This window comes from Somniosus microcephalus, chromosome 3 (assembly GCF_052327205.1).
Source record: "Somniosus microcephalus isolate GS21.2 chromosome 3, FLI_Smic_1.0, whole genome shotgun sequence".
Classification (NCBI taxonomy): domain Eukaryota; kingdom Metazoa; phylum Chordata; class Chondrichthyes; order Squaliformes; family Somniosidae; genus Somniosus; species Somniosus microcephalus.
The window spans coordinates 31,096,309-31,117,645 of record NC_140989.1 but is presented as its reverse complement, the minus strand read 5'-3'; the positions used below and the strand labels follow the sequence as shown (position 1 = coordinate 31,117,645).

At 45.8% G+C, this 21,337-nt stretch overlaps 1 protein-coding gene across 2 annotated transcripts in view; it reads left to right on the top strand.

Annotated features, from left to right (window-relative positions):
- Positions 1 to 21,337, top strand: part of smyd3 (SET and MYND domain containing 3) — a 1,021,495-nt gene that overhangs the window by 326,762 nt on the left and 673,396 nt on the right. The gene's annotated exons all lie outside the window — the stretch shown is intronic.

Here is a 21,337-nt window from a genome sequence, read left to right as displayed (position 1 = left end):
TGTAGACGAGCTTTCCAGAAGAGCAAAACACTAATCACATCGAAAGAGGTATTGGCCCATTACAACCCAGCGTTACCAATTCGGTTGGCTTGTGATGCGTCACCCTACGGCATTGGAGCGGTGCTGTCGCACAAATTCTCGGACGGCTCAGAGAGGCCAATAGCCTTTGCGTCACGATCACTAACCTCAGACGAGCGTAACTACGCCCAGATTGACAGGGAGGCACTCAGCCTAGTGTGGGGAGTGAAAAAGTTCAATCACTATCTGCACGGGCAGAAATTCACCTTGCTGACTGATCACCAGCCTCTTGTCTCCATTTTTAATCCGAAGAAGGGCGTTCCGGTGATGACTGCGCAACGACTACAAAGATGGTCACTTTTTCTCGGGGCGCACCACTATGAGATTGAATATAAGGGCACGAAACAGCGTAGAAATGCTGATGGGCTATCACGAATGCCACTGTCTACTGCAGAGGAAGCACCAGCAGTGGATCCTGTCGAAATATTTCATTCGACTACAGTTGAATACCTACCGGTAACTAACGCTTGTATCGAAAAGGAAACCCGAAATGACCCGACACTGTCTCGGGTATATGATTTGACGGTGAAGTGATGGCCAGCATATGGCGACTCACTGTTGCCAGCATTCTCGACAAGGAGAGAACAGCTGTCAGTGTGCCGGGGGACCTTGATGTGTGGATCCCGAGTGGCAATTCCACCCAAGTTAAGGGAGAGAGTGCTCAATGAGCTTCATGAGGGTCATCTGGGAGGGGTAAAAATGAAAAGCCTAGCCAGGGCTTATGTGTGGTGGCCGGGAATCGATAAACAAATCGAGGACCTGACCAAGAGCTGCTCAGGATGCCAGAAAGTCCAAAATGCACCACCACAGGCCCCTCTACACCCATGGGAGTGGCCCTCATCTCCATGGCAACGGGTGCATATTGATTTTGCTGGTCCATTCATGGACTCAATGTTTTTAATAGCCGTGGATGCGCACTCGAAATGGCCTGAGGTCATCAAAATGTCCTCCACCACCACGGATAAAACTATTGCAGTCCTACGGACCATTTTTGCCAGGAATGGCTTGCCAGAACAGATTTGCTCCGACAACGGACCACAGTTTGTGTCCGAAGAGTTCCGGAGGTTCTTGAAAAAGAATGGGGTAAGGCATTACACATCCGCCCCGTATCATCCAGCCACAAATGGATTGGCTGAGAGATTCGTACAAACCTTTAAGAAGGCAATAAAGGCTATGTACAATGACAACATTCTGCTGCAGCACAAGGTGGACAATTTCCTGTTCGCCTACCGGAATGCGACACATGCAGTCACCAACCAGGCCCCAACCATGATGTTCTTTAACCAAAGGTTAAGATCTCGCCTGGATTTGCTCAGACCAAACATACGAAGAGATGTTGAGAGTAAGCAATTCCAGCACATCCATGAGAAGCCAACAAGGAGCTTCAATGTAGGGCAACCAGTCTTGGCCCGCGACTACCGAACAGAAAAATGGCAGCCAGGAACGATATGCACACGGCAGGGCCCACTAATGCACACAGTGGACGTTGGGGAGAGCATCGTGAGACGCCATGCTGACCAGATCCTAGAGTCACAGGAACAAGTCAACCCCATGCCTCGCCCATACGTACCTGGTGATGAACCCGACGTACAGGTCGCATCTACCCCAGAAACAGTAGCATCGGAAGCTGATGAACCAACCGACGACAGGGGGCCAGAATCGCCTCCGCACCAAGAGCAAGACACTCGGGAAAGGCGCTATCCAGAAAGGATCAGGAAGCCTCCCCAAAGACTGAATATATAAATAGACTATTTTCAGCTAATGTTGCATGTTAAAAGTGTTAATTGTAATTAGTTTGATATTTAATTGTTAAATGAGTGTTATGGTACTGTTAATCTAAAAGGGGAGGAATTGTAATGTATGTACCTTTAAGGGGGGAACTACTTTCTGCAGCTCATGTATACTGTAGTACCGGCAGTGACCACACCTGTATATAACGCGGAGTAGTAATCTGTTGTTTCAGTTGCAGTTTGAACCACGTTGAGTAAACACCTGTTGTACCGTTCTCTGCAGTCCTTTTCTTATTATTACACGGACGTAACAGCGGCCGTGCCTTCAGCCGCCTTGGTCCTAAGCTCTGGACTTCCCTTCCTAAGCCGCGCCACCTCTTTTCTCCCTTAACACGCTCCTTGAAACCTACCTCTTGGTCGCCTGTCCTAATATCTCCTTATGTGGCTCGCTGGCAAATTTTGTTTGATATCGCTCCTGTGAAGCACCTTGGGATAACAACAGAAAATGCTGGAAAAACTCAGCAGGTCAGGCAACATCCGTGGAGAGAAATTTGAGTTGACGTTTCGGGTCGAACCCTTCTTCAAAACTGGAAAGAAAAGAAATTAGATCGAAGGCAGGGCTGCGATCGGACAAAAGAAGTGAAAGAAACAAAAGAGCTAGACGAGATGGTAATAGGCTGAGATTAGGTGTAAAGTGTACTGGTAGGGCAAGAGATAGCTGCCAGGTGTGAGAGAGAAACAAAAGGAAAGGGGGGCGGGGGGAAAAGGAGTGAAAAAATTACAAGACAAAATGTGTAATAGGGGCCGAGGTTATGATCTGAAATTGTTGAACTCGATATTGAGTCCGGAAGGCTGCAGAGTGCCTAATCGGAAGATGAGGTGCTGTTCCTCGAGTTTACGTTGAGCTTCCATGGAACAATACAAGAGGTCAAGGACGGTGAGGTCCGAGTGGGAATGGAGCGGTGAATTAAAATGACAGACGACCGGAAGCTCGGGGTCACCCTTACGGACTGAACGGAGGTGTTCCGCAAAGCGGTCACCCAATCTGCGTTTGGTCTCCCCAATGTAGAGGAGACCGCATCGTGAGCAGCGAATACAGTATACTAGATTGCGAGAAGTACAAGTAAATTGCTGTTTCGCCTGGAAGGGGTGTTTAGGGCCCTGGATGTTGCATTATATTAAAGGCGCTATATAAATGCAAGTTGTTGTTGATTGTTCTCAGTCAGATACATTTCCAGCATTTATTGGTTTTATTTTTGGATTTTCAAACTTTCTTTTTGACATATGGTGGGTTCCTGGTCTTAAATCAAGTGTTGACAGTTCTTTTGTAGCTGTTCTCCCGGGATCGATGTGTGGAACTTCTGGCCAGAATGATGTGCTGATAGTTGCTGTGCTCAGGGCCTTGGATTAATGTGTTGGCTGTTTCTACCTTGTTGGTCCTTGGAGAGTTGCATTGGGTTCTCCGATTTCAAATCTGTTGCTTTCTGTTTCGTTTGGTTACTTTTGACTTCAATTTCTTCCTTTTGTTGTGGGGCGTTGTGTGAAGGGACAAGCATCAATGCCAAAGTAACCGTTCTACTTTGCAAATAAATATTTTAAGTTAAAATAGGAACCAAAAAGGCCGGAAAGACTGACTGACCTGCTGTGTATCTGTAAAGTGACAGGACAGGTTCATTTTTAAGGTACAGACCATTCATCAGAACCAAAACTGAAGTTATGATGAACCTGCATAAAACACTGGTTCGGCCTCAACTAGAATATTGTGTCCAATTCTGGGCACCGCGCTTTAGGAAGGATGTGAAGGTCTTGGAGAGGGTGCAGAAAAGATTTACGAGAACGATTCCAGGGATGAGGGACTTCAGCTACGTGGATAGACTGGAGAAGCTGGGGTTGTTCTCCTTAGAGCAGACAAGGTTGCGAGGAGATTTGATCGAGGCATTCCAAATCATGAGGGGTCTAGACAGAGTAGATAGAGAGAAACTGTTCCCATTGGCAGAATGGTCGAGAACCAGAGGACACAGATTTAAGGTGATTGGCAAAAGAACCAAAGGCGACATGAGGAACATCTTTTTTACGCAGCGAGTGGTTAGGATCTGGAATGCACTGCCTGAAAGGGCGGTGGAGGCAGATTCAATCGTGGCTTTCAAAAGGGAATTGGATAAGTACCTGAAGGAAAAGAACTTGGAGGGCTACGGGGAAAGGGCTGGGGAGTGGGACTAGCTGAAGTGCTCTTGCAGAGAGCCGGCATGGGCTCGATGGGTCGAATGGCCTCCTTCTGTGCTGTTGCCATTCTATGAGTCTATGATTCTATGACGAGAAGAAATTGGGCCCATCGCACTTGTGCTGCTGCAAGATCTTCAATTGGAGCAGTCCACTCCAGTCCCATTCCCCTGCCCTTTCCCCAAACCAAAGAGGCTGGGGCTCTTTTCTCTAGCAAAGAGAAGGCTGAGGGGTGACCTGATAGAGGTCTTCAAGATCCTGAACGTGTTTGATTGGGTAGACGTAGAGAAGATGTTTCCACTTGTGGGCGAGACCAGAACGAGGGGCCATAAATATAAGATAGTCACTAATAAATCCAATAGGGTGTTGTGTCCGTGTGTTAATAGAGACACTGAAGGCAGGAGTTGGTTTCACAGGTGTTTACTGAACAAAGTCTGGAGGTGAACTAACTGATACAACACAATATACAGGCTTATATAGCCCGAGTGGCCATTACTGGCATTACAGTACACAGGGGGCTCTTAAAGGCACATACACTACATAGGGAATTCAGGAGAAACGTCTTTACCCAGAGTGTGGTGAGAATGTGGAACTCGCTACCACAGGGAGAAGTTGAGGCGAATCGCATAGATATATTTAAGGGGAAGCTAGGTAAGCACATGAGGGAGAAAGGAATACAGGAAACTCTCTGGTATCCGGCACCGACGGGACCGGGATGGTGCCGATTGATTACAAATTCCGAATGACGGAGAGGGTTATCTACCGGGGCTATTTTTAACAAACAAACAGTCAGACTCCTGTTATTGAGGTGTTCGGACTTCCGACAGCGCCAAGAAGCAGAGTAGTGGCAGTTTGGAGAACTACCCCCACTGACTAACTCGGCCACAGCGGGAGACTCGGACTCAGCAACATTTCCGGTTATTGAGGTGTTTTCGGAGCAAGAATTTTGCCGGTTAATAGAGAATTCCGGATATTTAGGTGCCGTTTAAACGAGAGTTTCCTGTAGAAGGATATGTTGATGGGGTGAGATGAAGAGGGATGGGAGGAGGCTCGTGTGGAGCATAAACACCGGCATGGGCCAGTTGGGCCGAATGGCCTGTTTCTGTGCTGTAAATTCTATGCAATAACAATGCAGTGCTGTGGCAGTGATTTAACTGGTCCGTTTTCAATAACAGCTTTATTTCCATGTGTGCAGCATCACTCGGGATTACTGCAATTTGCTGCTGTTGTGTTTAAAGCTGTGTTTTTGACCTGACTCGATAGTTGTAGGTCCCTCTTCAGGTGCAGGTAGAAGGACAGTATCCAGTGATCACACCAATTGCTTTTTTTTATCATTGTTGCATTATGCCTGGATTTTGCACGTTGCCACTGGAATTAAAACAGGCTACAATTTTATTTTTAAGTTTTGGGAAAATAGACAGTGTATTTTGTTTTTTTTTTAAAAAGGGCTGGATGTCTGAGTGACTGATTTATTTCACTGGCTATGTGGGTGTAATGACACATATTAATCAACCTTCAATTCTCCGTTTCAACACTTGACTCTATTGTGCAAGTTTCAGTCTTGGTGTGAGGTATTTTTGTGTTTAAATTTTTAACCGTGTTGTGGAACATGTAAACGCACGTCTTACTACAGCACGTAATGCTTGGGCTCTCCAGAACTGTATTAAACCAAGGATGGTTTGTGCGCCATTTTAATTCATTCCCACGCACGGACCTTGACGCAAGAAAACTATTAGGCACTTGGTCTGAGTATTAAACAAGGCTTTAATCAACTGTTTTTCAACATGGAGGTCTAGTTGTGTCCTTCACTAGTTCCTGTTAAAGAATGGCCTGCACAAGCTGGGCCTGTGCCCGAGTATTTATACTCTCCCTGGACAGCGCCACCAGCAGGCCGTCCAGTATTATTACATAAGTCATTTTCACATGAATGACAAGATTCATGTCAGTCCTGTTGATAAACAATGGAATATGAGTGGAAATGAAAATTGCACCGTGGCCTCGCTCTTGTTTTGATGTACAAAGATTTGAATTTTTTTTGAAAAAGAAACAAAATGAATTTACGAAAATATTGTTGACTACGGTAATGTTTTGATGCTGCCTGGCCTGTTGAGTATTTTCTGTTTATATTTTTAATGTTTTGATAGCCTGGGTCAGACTGCAGAGAGACTTTGCTCGGCTCTGTCTCGAACCTGTCATCTTGCCTCACACTTCACACCAGTCAGCTTTGTAATGTGTTATCACACGGCTTGGTGCATGTGACTGATTTATTTCACTGGCTATGTGGGTGTAATGACACACATTAATCAACCTTCAATTCTCCGTTTCAACACTTGACTCTATTGTGCAAGTTTCAGTCTTGGTATGAGGTGGGTCATGAACTAGCAACTCATCCTGTCTCTGCCCTTCATTTGTTCTACCCACATATATTACACTTTTGGCGACGCGGATGGGATAGAAACAGGGTCGTCTTTGAGTTCGGAACCAAAACCAAAAACAGCCCGAAAATTGGTTCAACATCAAAACCTTCAGCCAGGAGATCAGGAAGTGGTGGGAATCCCACGCTTGAGGAACCAGCCCCGTTCACACGAGCACTGGCAGCAACAGTAGGGTACGGTAGCGTAGAGGTTATGTTACTGGACTAGTAATTCAGAGACCTGGACTAATGATCCAGAGACATGAGTCTCTGAAATCCTACAGTTGGGGAACTTAAATTCAGTTAATTAAATAAAAAGGCTAGTATCAGTAATGGTGACCATGAAACTACCGGATTGTCGTAAAACCCATCTGGTTCACTAATGTCCTTCAGGGAAGGAAATCTGCTGCCCTTACCTGGTCTGGCCTATATGTGACTCCAGACCCACAGCAATGTGGTTGACTCTTAACTGCCCTCTGAAATGGCCTCTTCCTCTTAGGCAGCAAGCTGCTCAAGGGCAATTAGGGATGGGCAATAAATGCCGGCCTTGCCAGCGACGCCCACATCCCAGGAGCAAATTTTAAAAAACAACAAAAAGCTCTGCGCCTGCCGTTTGAACATTGCAGGTTTTTGCTTCAGTCGTGGTCCTTCCGCTCTCGGTCCATCCGCCTGGCAACACCTGCTCCCTCAGCCAACAGGAGGTGGCAAGACACCCTCTGTCTCTGTCTCCGGACACAGCCGCAGCAGTGCGATTCTAAAGGTAGTGCTCCAACGAGAGAGACGCTTTCGAATGTCCTGGTCTATCAGCCAGTGCGGCGGGGGGGGGTGGGGGGGTGGGAAGGAACTCTGCTGGGACAAGTTTTACACATTGCTCAGTTTCTACGTAACTCAACAGAGGTGCTGACTGCTAAGGGTCACCAATTCCTGTATGTCACCAACTCCCAGAAGGAATCTCTCATTTCTGTTGCTCAGATGAAAGTCAGAATTGGGAGGTGTGTGTGTGGGTGGGGGGGCTATGGGGGGCGGGGGAGAACGGGGGAACGGCGGGGATGTGTGAAGGGATTGCGGAGCCAGTTCAGTGAAAACAAGATTAATTAGCTCTCTCAAACAGCTCTTCAGTCTTCGTCCTGTAATGCTAATAACTGCAGGAAGTGACGGTTTTGCAAATAAATGTTAGGTAGTTAATCATCAGCCTAATTAGAATTTGTCAAGGGAGGGAGGAGGATAAGACTAACGGTCTGACCTGTGAAAGGACTGGGACAAAACACCAGCCATTTGTTTTCCTGGGAATTGATGGCTGCAACTTTAGAGTACAATCACCTTTCTGTCTTGTATCTTTTCATCCGTATTTGCGTGTGTGCGTGTGTGCGTGTGCGTGTGTGTGTGTGTGAGCGAGAGAGATACATACATCCTACAGAACAGCAAACACCATCAACTGGAGATCTGTCATGTTTTGGAGCACATTGATTTTTTTAAAGTTGGCTGTTAAGGAATGTTTTAAATGTAAGCGCACAAGGCAAGGAGGAGGAATAGCCCTGGTTATTGTGTGTAACGCGCTTGTAAACATGCTCTTTTTAATGCATCTACAATGTCTCTATGCATTACGGCCAGATCAATTCTTCCCACCCCACTCCCCACAAGTATTTATTTTGTAAATGGCTGTCAGGCCCAGAAACAATGGAAGATGATTCGTAGGACATGTCCACTTCATTGTTTGTGTGAATAGAGAGCCAGCTGCTGAGTTTTACTTTACATCTAAAAAAAAAATTCCACTTGATGTATGGCCATCTAAAAATGTAATATTGATGATGCTTCCCCTTAGAATTGCTCCATTCTTCATCTGCTCCACAATCATAAATATAAATTGTCTTCAATTTGTTTGAAGCCTCAAGTTAATGAGAAGTGTTTATTATTGACTTTGTCGCCTGGAGGAAGGTTTAAGCTTTGTAGAATAGAGAAAGAGAATGAAAAAGCTCCCTTGAAAATGGCTGCATCATCTGAACAGAGATACTTGATAGATTAAGTATTTTTCACTGCAGTTGCACTCTGTCTAAGGAAACAAAGGTGAGTGGGCTCCTTAATAGTACTCACGTCAAGTCATAGCTGAAGCATTGTGCTATTGGTTTAACATGTACAGCCATCACGACAGTTGTCATGAGCTTGATGAGCCGATTTCACAAGGGGGTGAAGATTGCCTTGAACATGAACATTGATGAATCTGTTCCGTTACTTTTCCCTCTCTTCACTCCCACACCTCATACAGACACGCACAAGTCCACGGACTCGACTGGCGACTGATTTGGATGATTTTGGCCCTGATTATCCCAATTTACACCCTAAGTGGGAGGTTAACTGACTTGTACATAACTTGGCTGTAAAGTACGAAATTTTCCATTACATACTATGAACAGAATATATCCAGTAATGCAAGGGAACACTGAGGAACATTCATGAATGTTGCTATTGCGTCACCGTACCTGTCACTAAAGAACTGTAGAGTAAATCATACAAATAATTGAATTTGAAATGTAACACAACTTTATTTTTAGATACTGGCTCAGAAATTGGTGTCGGGGGCTTCCCGCGGGTGCAAGCCCCCGACCTACACTTACATAGCGCGCTGACAGTTGAAGCCTGGCCCTGCGTGGATTTCCTGTCAGTGGCCCGGTTCAGCTCCCGGCGCGCTGTGCTTGCGTGATCCAGCGGCGTAGTTCGTTCGATGAGCTGGCTGTGATCACGTGAGCACTGGGCAACCAATCGGAGGTTGCAAAAGTTCATTCATGAGTTTGATAGTAAGAACTGTCAAACTCATGAAAACTCCGGGCGCCCAAAACAGTACTTAAACTTCAAATAAAAGTTTTTTAAAAAATCCCACTAATTAAATGAACTATTAATAACTGTAAAAAAACTAATTTAAACAATTATTCAAATTTTTGAAAAAAATATTTTTTTTTTAAATCGGGTCTAAAAATACACTTACCTTACTGTAAAGTCTTTAAAAATAATAAACCTGTGGAAAAAAAATTCTAACTTTAATTAATAGACCACTTACCTTTTAAAACTAAGTACTTACGTCTGCTTTTTTCTCGCGTAAAAACTGGAGGCCTTATCGCATGGGCAACCCTGTATATAAAAAAAAAAAAAAGGAATTTCAGCGCGCACGCGCAGACTCCTGCGCGCACGCGTTCCACCTCTGAACCCCTTGGTTCAGAGGAAACGAAATGCCGGTTTTCCGCGCATGCGCCGTGCATGCTGAAAACCGGCACTTCCATCGGGCCCACGCGTGAGTACACGGTGCTTACTCACGCGTTGGGACCCGAATTACTGGCCCATAGTTCCCTATTCCTTTTCCCCAGCCCCCATCTTCTCTACAGTTCCTCACTCTTGTTTGCCATTTTGCAGACGTTGAGGACAAACAACGGAGTCCCTGCCCACTAGGATATAAGCGAGAGTGGCCTATCTTCCTCTTTAGTCTTACACTCAATACCTGCTTTGGACAGCACGGCTGAGCGTTTGAACTTACCTTGTGGGTGTAAACAATCACCTGACCGTACCTTTTGTTATTTAAATGTTCTCCCTCTCCTGACGGTGAAAACTCTTCCTGGAGTATGGCTGCCTTTTATTTGCTTGCTTCCATGTACATTTATTGCCGGTGGGGTTTTTTTTTCCTTCATTTACTCTTGGGTGAAGCTGGTGGCTTTGAGAGTCAAGGGCTTGGTGTGGGATTGGAGTCTGTGCAGGCCAGACCAGTTAGGGATGGCAGGGTTTTTAAAAATTCATTCTCTGTATGTGTGCGTCGCTGGCACGATCGCATTTATTGTCTATCCCTGCTTGCCCCGGGAAGGTGGTGGGCTGCCCTTTTGAACTGCTGCAGTATTCTTTGTAGTGGTTTGAATATATTTAAGGTGGAGATAGACAGATTTTTGAATGTTAAGGGAGTGAAGGGTTATTGATAGCGGGCAGGGAAGTGGAGTTGAGGCCAAGATCAGATCAGCCATGATCTTATTGAATGGCGGAGCAGGCTCGAGGGGCCAAATGACCAACTCCTGCTCCTTATGTCTTATGTTCTTGATACAGCTGAGGGGCTTGCTAGGTCACTTCAGAGCACAGTTAAGAGTCAACCACATTGGTGTGGGACTAGAGGCCCAGACCAGGCAAGGATGGTAGGTTTCTTTTCCTACAAGACATTAATGGATCAGTTGGGTTTTTGTGACAATCTGACAGGTTTTTGTAGTTTTATTTTTGTTGCAAGCTCACAAGTTACCAGATTTATTGAATTCAGTTTTACAACTTGCCGTAGTAGGATTCTGACCACTGCACTACTGTAACTGATGTGTCAGCCTAGATGGTGAACGTTCGCAGGCAATTCCAACGTGGAGGGCATCTCAGCCTAGCCCTGCCCGACCCTGTTCTTATGCGATGTCCACGCATACATACTTTCCAGCAGAGGTTACGAGACGAGCGCCAGGAGCAGGAACCCTGCCTGATCGTTCCCTTCCAATTATGGACGCTGAGTCTGATTGGAGTTCCCCAATTGTACCCCAGCTGGGATCACTGGCCGGGAATAGAACCTGGAATCTTGTGGTCCGTATGGCTTATATTTTATTAGTTCCTGGGATGTGGGCGTCGCTGGCAAGGCCAGCATATATTGCCCATTCCTAATTGCCCTTGAGAAGGTGGTGGTGAGCCGCCGCCTTGAACCGCTGCAGTCCGTGTGGTGAAGGTACTCTCACAGGGCTGTTAGGGAGGGAGTTCCAGGATTTTGACCCAGCGACGATGAAGGAACGGCGATATATTTCCAAGTCAGGATGGTGTGTGACTTGCAGGGGAACTTGGAGGTGGTGGTGTTCCCATGCGCCTGCTGCCTTTGTCCTTCTAGGTGGCAGAGGTTGTGGGTTTCGGAGGTGCTGCCGAAGAAGCCTTGGCGAGTTGCTGCAGTGCATGTAAACCAGCGAGTGCCTTCACTCACCAGACCATTTGGGAGTGCCTGGGCACTCTTCAGGGCAGCATGTTGCTGCGCCAACTTGTGCTCGGATGCAGCCCTTCAGTTGCTTCCTGGCTTGTTGACCCATTCGATGGAAGTGCACTAAGCGGCTATTTCAGGACTAGTTTATATTTCTATGTCAGTTAAAATAATTCTTTTCACTGTCGTATAATATTACCAATATTGCTGTGATTTCGATTTGTAGCAAGGCTATGAACTCAGATGTTCTCTACTGCGTGAGGGGATAGATGGGCTTTAAGCTTTGGTTGATGCAATATACCAGTGAGCCTCCTAAGTATTAAAGTAGTTGGCTAGTTAGAAGGCGCTGAATGCTTCAATTTTTGGTGCAACTATTTAAACTAAAGGTAGCCTCTCTTTCTCCCCCCCAGGGATTTTTTAATAGTTGGCTTTTTTTGATTTTTCAGTAATGATGTATGTGCTTTTAATGTATTACTTGCATGTAGTGACAGCACAAGCAACGTTGAAGATCCACAAACAGGACTGCCCTGGTAGACCCATCGTTTCAGCCTGTTCTTGCCCCACAGATCTGATTTCTTCCTATCTCGACTCTTTTTTTTCCCCCTTGTCCAGTCTCTTCCCACCTACATCCGCGACTCTTCCGACGCCCTCCGCCACTTTAACAGTTTCCAGTTTCCTGGTCCCAACCGCCTCCTTTTCACCATGAACGTACAATCCCTCTACACCTCCATCCCCCACCAGGATGGCCTGAGGGCACTCCGCTTCTTCCTTGAACAGAGGCCCAACCAGTCCCCATCCACCACCACCCTCCTCCGCCTGGCTGAACTTGTTCTCACATTGAACAACTTCTCCTTTGACTCCACTCACTTCCTCCAAATTAAAGGTGTTGCTATGGGAACCCACATGGGTCCTAGCTATGCCTGCTTTTTCATGGGCTATATGGAACATTCTTAGTTCCGTTCCTACTCAGGTCCCCTCCCTCACCTCTTTTTCCGGTACATTAATGACTGTATCGGTGCCGTTTCCTGCTCTCGCCCTGAACTAGAAAATTTCATTCACTTTGCTTCCAATTTCCACCCTTCCCTCACCTTCGCATGGTCCATCTCTGACTCTTCCCTTCCCTTCCCTTTCTCACCTTCTCTGTCTCCATTTCTGGGGATAGGCTATTGACAAACATTCACTATAAGCCCACTGACTCCCACAGCTACCTGGACTACACTTCCTCTCACCCCACTTCCTGTAAGGACTCTATTCCATTCTCCCAGTTTCTCCGTCTCCGCCGCATCTGTTCTGACGATGCCACCTTCCACACCAGTGCTTCCGACATGTCTTCCTTTTTCCTCAACCGAGGATTCCCCTCTACCGTGGTTGACACGGCCCTCGACCGTGTCCGTTCTATTTCCCGCACTTCTGCTCTCACCCCTTCCCCTCCCTCCCAGAACCACTATAGGGTTCCCCTTGTCCTCACCTTTCACCCCACCAGCCTCCACATTCAATGGATCATCCTCCGCCATTTCTGCCACCTCCAGCATGATCCCGCCACCAAACATCTTCTCCCCCCCCCTTTCAGCATTCCGAAGAGACCGCTCCCTCCGCGACACCCTGATCCACTCCTCTATCACCCCCAACACTCCTTCCCCTTGCTACAACACCTTCCCATGCAAGTGCAGGAGATGCAACAACTACCCTTTTACCTCCTCCAATCCCACTGTCCAGGGCCCCAAACACTCCATCCAGGCGAAACAGTGATTTACTTGTACTTCTTGCAATCTAGTATACTGTATTCTCTGCTCACGATGCAGTCTCCTCTACATTGGGGCGACCAAACGCAGATTGGGTGACCGCTTTGCGGAACACCTCCATTCAGTCCGTAAGGGTGACCCCGAGCTCCCAGTTGCCTGTCACTTTAATTCTCCGCTCCAATCCCACTCTGACCTCTCCGTCCTCGGCCTATTACACTGTTCCAACAAAGCTCAACGTCCATGTTGGTACCAACGACATAGATAGGACAAGGAAGGAGGTTCTGCTGAGGGAGTTTGAGCAGCTAGGGGCCAAATTAAAAAGCAGAACCACAAGGGTAATAATCTCTGGATTACTACCTGAGCCACGTGCAAATTTGGCTAGGGTAAATAAAATGAGAGAGTTAAATACGTGGCTCAAAGCCTGGTGTGGGAGAAATGGGTTTTGCTTCCTGGGACACTGGCATCAGTACTGGGACAGGAGAGAGCTGTTCCGTTGGGACAGACTTCACTTGGCCAGTGCTGGGACTAGAGTCCTGGCGAATCGAATAACTAGGGCTGTAGAGAAGGCTTTAAACTAATTAGTGGGGGGGGAGGTTTTAAGAGAGCGAAAAATAAAAATGACAGCAGAGAAGGCAATAGAGCAAGGTAGCAGTGGGGGAATTAAAAACCAGAGTGTGTCAGGAAGGGACAAAATGTATAATGATAAAGGTAAAGTAGTAAAAGGGGTAAAAGCAGGAATAAATTGTCAGAAAACATATTTGAAAGTTATCTGAATGCACGCAGCATTCGTAACAAAATTGACGAGTTGACGGTACAAATAACTACACATGGGTATGATCTGGTGGCCATTACGGAAACATGGCTGCAAGATAATCATGACTGGGAACTAAACATACAAGGGTATTTGACAATTAGCAAGGACAGACAGGAAGGAAAGGGAGGTGGGGTTGCTATGTTAATCAAGGATGGAATCACTGCAATAGTCAGAAATGATATTGGGTCAAAGGATCAGGATAGTGAAATAGTTTGGGTGGAGATAAGGAATAAAAAGGGGAAAAAGTCACTAGTGGGCGTAGTCTATAGGCCTCCTAACAGTGGCAACTCTGTTGGTCGGAGTATAAATCAGGAAATAGTTGGGGCTTGTAATAAGGGAACAGCTATAATCATGGGGGATTTTAACTTTCATATTGACTGGACTAATCAAATTGGGCATGGCAGCCTTGAGGAAGAGTTCGTAGAGTGTATTAGGGACGGGTTCCTTGAGCAGTATGTAACTGAACCAACCAGGGGGCAGGCAATCTTAGATCTGGTCCTGTGTAATGAAACAGGATTAATAAAAAATGTCCTAGTAAAGGATCCCCTTGGAATGAGTGACCATAATATGGTTGAATTCCAAATTCAGTTTGAGGGTGAGAGAGTTGGATCTCAAACCAGCATACTGAGCTTAAATAAAGGAGACTATGATGGTATGAGAGTAGAATTGACTAAAGTGGACTGGGAAAACAGATTAAAGTGTAAGACGGTACAAGAGCAGTGGTCTACATTCAAGGAGATATTTCACATCTTTCAAGATAAATATATTCCACTGAGGAAAAAGGGGAGTAAAAGAAAAGACAGCCATCCGTGGCTTAGTAAAGTAATAAAGGATAGTATCCGACTGAAAACAAGGGCATATAAAGTAGCCAAATCTATTGGGAGGATAGAAGATTGGGAAGCATTTAAAAGCCAGCAAACAATAACTAAAAGATTAATTAAGAAAGGGAAGATAAATTATGAAAGTAAACTAGCAAAAAATATAAAAACAAATAGCAAGAGTTTCTACAGCTATATAAAAAGAAAAAGGGTGGCTAAAGTGAACGTTGGTCCCTTAGAGGATGGGACCGGGAAACTAGTGGTGGGGAACATGGAGATGGCAAAGACGCTGAACAAATATTTTGGAGCAGTCTTTACAGTAGAGGACACTAAAAATATCCCAACACTGGACAAACAGGGGGCAATGGGGGGGGAGGAGCTAAAGACGATTAAAATCACTAAGGAGATGGTACTCAGTAAAATAATGGGACTTAAGGCGGATAAATCCCCCGGACCTGATGGCCTACATCCTAGGGTCTTGAGAGAAGTGGCGGTAGGGATTGTGGATGCATTGGTGATTATTTTCCAGAACTCCCTGGACTCAGGAAAGGTCCCGGCAGATTGGAAAACTGCTAATGTAACACCCTTATTTAAGAAGGGAAGTAGATAAAAAGCTGGAAACTATAGACCAGTTAGCCTAACATCTGTGGTTGGCAAAATGTTGGAGTCCATTATTAAGGAAACAGTAACAAAGCATTTGGATAAACATAATTTAATAGGACAGAGTCAGTATGGTTTTATGAAGGGGAAGTCATGTTTGACAAATTTGCTCGAATTCTTTGAGGATGTAACATACAGGGTGGATAAAGGGGAACCAGTGGATGTAGTGTATTTGGACTTCCAAAAGGCATTTGACAAGGTTCCACACAAAAGATTACTGATCAAGATAAGAAATCACGGGATTGGGGGTAATATACTGGCATGGGTGGAACATTGGCTATCTAACAGAAAACAAAGAGTTGGGATAAATGATTCATTCTCGGGCTGGCAATCAGGAACTAGTGGTGTTCCGCAGGGGTCAGTGCTGGGACCCCAACTCTTTACAATTTATATTAACGATTTGGAGGAAGGGACCGAGTGCAACTTATCCAAGTTTGCCGACGATACAAAGATGGGAGGGAAAGCAGTGAGTGAGGAGAACATAAAAAACCTGTGAAAGGACATAGACGGGCTAAGTGAGTGGGCAGAGATTTGGCAGATGCAATATAATGTTGGAAAGTGTGAGGTTATGCATTTTGGCAGAAAAAATCAAAGAGCAAGTTATTATCTAAATGGAGAGAAACTGCAAAGTGCTACAGTACAAAGGGATCCAGGGGTCCTGGTGCATGAAACACAAAAAGTTAGTATGCAGGTGATCAGGAAGGCCAATGGAATCTTGGCTTTTATTGCAAGGGGGATGGAGTATAAAAACAGGGAAGTCTTGCTGTAGTTATACAGGGTATTGATGAGGCCACACCTGGAATACTGCGTGCAGTTTTGGTTTCCATATTTAAGAAAAGATATACTTGCTCTCGAGGCAGTTCAGAGAAGGTTCACTCGGTTGATTCCGGAGATGAGGGCGTTGACTTATGAGGAAAGGTTGAGTAGGTTGGGCCTCTACTCATTGGAATTCAGAAGAATGAGAGGCGATCTTATCGAAACATATACGATTGTGAGGGGGCTTGATCGGGTGGATGCGGGGAGGATGTTTCCACTGATGGGTGAGACTAGAACTAGGGGGCATAATCTAAGAATAAGGGGCTGCGCTTTCAAAACTGAGATGAGGAGAAACTTCTTCACTCAGAGGGTAGTAAATCTATGGAATTTGCTACCCCAGAGAGCTGTGGAAGCTGCAACATTAAATAAATTTAAAACAGAGATAGACAGTTTCTAGCAGACAAGGGAATTAGGGGTTACGGGGAGAGGGCAGGGAAGTGGACGTGAGTCTAGATTCGGATCAGCCATGATCCTATTGAATGGTGGAGCAGGCCCGAGGGGCCGTATGGCCTACTCCTGCTCCTACTTCTTATGTTCTTATGTAAGCTCGAGGAACAGCACCTCATCTTTTGATTAGGCACTTTACAGCCTTCTGGACTCAACATTAAGTTCAACAATTTCAGAACATAACTTCGGCCCCTATTTTTTTTCACATGGCAGCTGTTGATGATTCTGCCATCCCCATTTACACCTCTTCTAGACTCATCTTTTGTTTCTTAACTTGTCCCATTACCATCTCCTTTTGCCTTGCACCATCATCCCTTTTGTCTTTTAATCTCTCCTGTCTTCCATTCTAGCACAGACCTTCCCTTTGTTCTTTCCTCCCCTCCCTCCTCTCCCCGCCCCTACACTTGCTTAAAACCTGTTACATCTCCAACTTTTTCCAGTTCTGACGAAGGGTCATCGACCTGATACGTTGACTCTGTTTCTCTCTCCACAGATGCTGCCTGACCTGCTGAGTGTTTCCAGCATTTTCTGTTTTTATTTCAGATTCCCAGCATCCGCAGTATTTTGCTTTTCTATTAATGTTCAAGATCGAGTTTTTTTATTAACAAAATGTTTTGAAAACATATTGAAGTAAAATTTGATGAATATAGGGATGGAGTTTGAAAGGGATTGGAGCGGTTGAATCTGAGGTTTTTTTTAAATAATTGAGGTAAGTGCAAACGAATGCCAGACTATCCAGATTGTGGTCAACTTTGGATGAGCTGATCTGTAAGGTAGTGGGATGCAATTGTGCTTATGCTTGGAGGTTCTTGATTGTGGTTAAGGTTAAGGTTTACATTTGGGTTTGCATGCATTCCTAATCTCTGCGCTAATCCTGTAAGTGGTGGAGAGGGAGCCTCTGATCTCTTGATCAACCCAAATACTTGTGCCAACTAATCAGTTCAAGCACAGCAACATCTACAAAATACATCCTTCAGCTTCAAGGAGTGCCAGTGTGTATTACGGACAATGGCAAATTCCTCCTCATTCATCGCCCATTGCCACGGCAGCCTCTCAATGAGATTGTCAATTAATACCAAATTAGAGGATTTTTTTTTGTGCTGTCGGCCCATGCCATTCTAGGAACTCCTTTAACATAGGACCCTTGCAGCCAGCAGACTGAGGAAAGTTTCATTCGTTCAGTCCGAGTTGGATTTGAACCCATGTCCCAGGGGACTGGCCATTGTCGAAACGACTATGCCACCCAGTTCCCTCAGCAATGAGTAATGCGGAAGACTTCGAGTGGCACGTGCGATTCACCTCACTGTTATTTGATCTTGAAAAGCTGAAGCAACCACTTAAATACAGCTGAAGATGACGGGGTTCCAAAATCCTGCTTTTATAGAGTCATCAGGGCACAGAAGGAGGCCATTCGGCCCATCGAGTCCGTGCCGGCTTTCGGTAGAGCAATCCAGTCAGTCCCATTCCCCCCCCCCCCCCCCCCGCTCTATCCCTGTAGCCCTGCAAGTTTATTTCCCAAAATAGAAACAGAAAATGCTGGAAATGTACCACAAGTTGATGAACATCTAAAGGCGACAGATAGATTTTAGCACTTCAGTTAAACGCTTCATCAAAACCTGGAACAACATCACAAGATAGGTACGAATGAAGACGTCCTTTCAGCCCAATTGATCTCATCCTTCCAAAATACAATCTTGTCGTCAGAGCTACAAAGTATTTACAGCACAGAATCAGGCCACGCCGGTGTTTCTGCTCCACACGAGCCTCCTCCCACCCCTCTTCATCTAACCCCATCAACTGAGGAATGTTTAGCATCGAGCTGTTTCTTAAATGAGTCCGGTGTTCTGGCCTCAACCGTCCTTCCTTATAACCTCTTCCAGGTGTTCATCTTTGGCAATGAAATGATATTTGCCTGTGCTAAAATTGCCCTTTACAACCCTGAATGTGTGTCTCTTCCCCCCCTTTGTCCTGTCCTGCTGCCCTGGTACACCTGAGAGCATCGTTTTGGTTTTATTTTTATACCGTCCCTCCCGAGACATCTCTTTTCAAGGCCGAAGAAGCCTAATTTATCACAAGATGCCTCATAGCTTCTCCCTCTGAAATGTCGACCTGGCCTTTTCTGAGCTGCTCTGACATCGAGCCGTATCTGCTTTTATTTCAAACTTCCAGTGTTCGTGCCATCTCTACATCCACTGCGTTTATAAAAAAAAATTAAAAAAAATTCCTGTAAGATACAGAACTGCCTTCAAATTCAGGAGTGCTAACCTTCTAACCACAGAACTAAATAACCGAGGCGAAGAGCACTGTTTGTGAATGCGTACTTTCAAAGAGAGGGGGGGTCTGAAAACTGAAGAGAGCCGTACAGCAGTTGCTTCAGGGAACGGAGAACATTAAGCAGATTTTATCAGACGTATAATGTTTTGATTTGTGCTCTGGACATTCTTGAGTTATAAACTCTGAGATGCCGTCTGTACGAGGACTCAGACTGAAACATTGCCAAACTGCCCTGGTTTTTTTTTTAAGATTCGCTTCCAAACCCCATAACGCTTTAAAGTCAACAGTGACAGTTCTACCCCAGCACTGTAATTAGAAACTGCTGTCGCAACCAAGTTTTTTTTTGTTATTAAAATTTTCTTTGAAATGAAGGATAACTGCAACTTGTTTTTCTTGGACTAACTCGGACAGCTTTCCCATCGAAATCAGTCACACTTTGTAATTATCCGATGACCTTTCCTGTTTTAAAAGAAAAACATGGTTCTCTCTCCCTTCTCTAGCCCTGCTGTTGTGACTAGATGGGTTAACTCAAGTCAGACCCATGATCAACAAGACTTTGCTTCAACCTCCATCAAAATAGTATGACATCCTAAACAGGTGTGTTAATTCCTATTGGTAAAAAAAAAACCCTTCCACTTACCCCTTCTCCCTTCCCAGAGCTATATTACCATTCACAGACTTTCCAATCTAATCAATCTTCATGTAGGTGAAGACTCACCCAAGTGCTGAAGGTGTGATAAGAAACATAAGAAATAGGAGTAGGCCATTCGGCCCCTCGAGCCATTCAATAAGATCATGGCTGATCTTCGACCTCAACTCCACTTTCCGCCCTATACCCTGGTTCAATGAGGAGTGCAGAAGAGCATGCCAGGCGCAACACCAGGTGTACCTAAAATGAGGTGCCAACCTGGGGAAGCTGCAACACAGGACTACATGCATGCTAAACAGCGGAAGCAGCATGCTATAGACAGAGCTAAGCAATTCCGCAATCAGTGGATCAGATCAAAGTTCTGCAGTTCTGCCACATCCAGTCGTGAATGGTGGTGGACCATTAAACAGCAAACGGGAGGAGGAGGCTAAATGTACACTCTCGGGAGCCGCAAGCCTACATTTCGTTGTACTGCACTTGTGCACTAACAATGACAATAAAGTTGATTTATTATTATTATTATGAATATCCCCATCCGCAATGATGACATGAGTGCAAAAGACAAGGCTGAAGCGTTTGCAACCATCTTCAGCCAGAAGTGCTGAGTGGATGATCCATATCGGCCTCCTCCTGAGGCCCCCAATATCACAGAAGCCAGTCTTCAGCCAATTCGATTCACTCCACGTGATATCAAGAAACGGCTGAGCGCACTGGATACAGCAAAGGCTATGGGCCCCGACAACATCCCGGTTGTCGAGCTGAACACTTGTGCTCCAGAACTAGCCGCGCCTCCAGCCAAGCTGTTCCAGTACAGCTACAACACTGGCATCTATCCGGCAATGTGGAAAACTGCCCAGGTATGTCTTGTCCACAGAAAGCAGGACAAATCCAATCCGACCAATTACCGCCCCATCAGTCTACTCTCAATCATCAGCAAAGTGATGAAAGGTGTCATCGACAGTGCTATCAAGCGGCACTTACTCACCAATAACCTGCTCACCGATGCCCAGTTTGGGTTCTGCCAGAACCACCTCCAGACCTCATTACAGCCTTGGTCCAAACATGGACAAAAGAGCTGAATTCCAGAGGTGAGGTGAGAGTGACATCAGGGCAGCATTTGACCGAGTGTGGCATCAAGGAGACCTAGTAAAACTGAAGTCAATGGGAATCGGGGAAAACGCTCCACTGGCTGGAGTCATACCTAGCACAAAGGAAGATGGTTGTGGTGGTTGGAGGTCAGTCATCACAGCCCCAGGACAGGTAGGAAGGCATGGAATAGGAAGCGAGCTTTGAGGTGGATTGTAAATTGGCCGAGCCAGAGAAAGCAAAGGATGGTTGTTAATGGAATTCTATCGGCATGGCAATTGGGGTCACTGGGGGGTGCTACAGGGACCAGCACTGGGGCTGCTGCTGTTCAGTGTATATAACTCTAACTGTGGCGTAGCCACTGTCTTGGACCAATTCATCATCATCTCTTTACTTGTACTCTATGCTCCTATTTATAATCCTGAGGGAGAGGGCGCACAGGTTCTTGGGTGCAGCACTGGAGGTCCTGGTGGAGGAGGTCCAGAGGAGGAGGGCATATCCTGTACCCGTGGGGGGGTGGAAGTGGGAAGGACGCCACCTCGCCCTCCTGTCCCTCTCTCCGGCAGCAGCTGGTGCTGCTGTGTCTGGCTTCATGTCCTCCTCCCATTCCTCGTCTACCGGGACCCC